We start from the raw sequence: 1,314 nt of genomic DNA, 5'->3' as shown, positions 1-1,314 counted from the left end.
TAAAAAATAATAATAATTTTACATTTCGTTGTGTGTGTGTGTGTGTGTGAGAGAGAGAGAGAGAGAGAGAGAGAGAGAGAGAGAGACAGAGAGAGAGAGAGAGAGAGAATGAATGGGGGGCATTATTAGAATGACTTACAGGTTGAGGTCCAGCTAATCCAAAAATGGCTCAATGGCTAGCTATAAATGGAAGGTCCAAGAGTCCAGTAATTAATTGTTCAGTCCATGAGGCTACTTGTCTCAACTGGTCTTCAGTATATGCCAGAATCCAAAGAAGTAGGCTCTAATGCCAGTTAAAGATAAGACTTGGCAGTGTGTTGTGCAAATTCTAATTGGTCTTAATCATATAAACCCAGAGTCAGATATTATGGGGTGAAAGATGAAAAATCAGAGAAGCAGAGCAGCCAGCCACTAGTTCTTACATCTATGAAATCCTCAGACCAAATGAGGTATCTTGTCTCTACAACTCCTCAGACTGACTGCCATCCCTTCAAATCCTTAGACTAAATCCTGAGAGCTCCTGTGTCCTCCCACCTTATATTCCTCTCTCTGTGCAGCCATATCCCTTCCCATCTCCAACTCCCTAGTGCTGGGATTAAAGGTGTGTGATATGGGAGCTCCTTCCACTCCTTCAGCCAATAGCCTTTAAGATACCAACCCACTTGGGCGTGTTCTTTTATACTTTAAAAGCAGCTGTAAAGGCTCGCTCTCTTGTTTTCCACTCTGGCTTCTTGCTACTAGACTCTGTTCTTGTTCCCTGTTCATGCAGAGGACTGTTATCTAGGACAGTGATCTAATAATAACCCTTTATTATTCATAATTCTGAACTAGTGTGGGATTATTTTGTGATTTCCACCATTATCTATGAGCAACCACCACTTGTCTCTGTTTCTTTTTTAGACTGACTTAATCTCGTGTACCCCGGGGTGGCCTTGAACTCACAGAGATCTGCCTGCCTCTGTCTTCTGAGTGCTGGGATTAAAGTTGTGTGCCACCACTGCCTGGCCTCTGTGATGAACCTGTGTGGCTAGCTCCACACTCTGATCTTCGCTTTATTTATTAAAGCACAAACAAAATATTACCACAGTAGTGAGGCAAGAGCAAGCAAGCAAAGAGCAAAAGGTTCCTTCTTCCATGTCCTTACTATATAAGCTTCAAGCAGAAAGTCTGGCCCAAATTAGAGGTGGATTTTCCAAGATCAAAAGGTCTAGATTAGCTGGGCGTTGGTGGTGCACGCCTTTAATCCCAGCACTTGGGAGGCAGAGGCAGGCGGATCTCTGTGAGTTCGAGACCAGCCTGGTCTACAGAGCTAGT

The sequence above is a fragment of the Microtus ochrogaster genome, unplaced genomic scaffold (genome assembly GCF_000317375.1).
Source record: "Microtus ochrogaster isolate Prairie Vole_2 unplaced genomic scaffold, MicOch1.0 UNK24, whole genome shotgun sequence".
NCBI classification, from domain to species: domain Eukaryota; kingdom Metazoa; phylum Chordata; class Mammalia; order Rodentia; family Cricetidae; genus Microtus; species Microtus ochrogaster.
The sequence above is the reverse complement of the archived record's forward strand: the minus strand, read 5'-3'. Positions refer to the sequence as shown.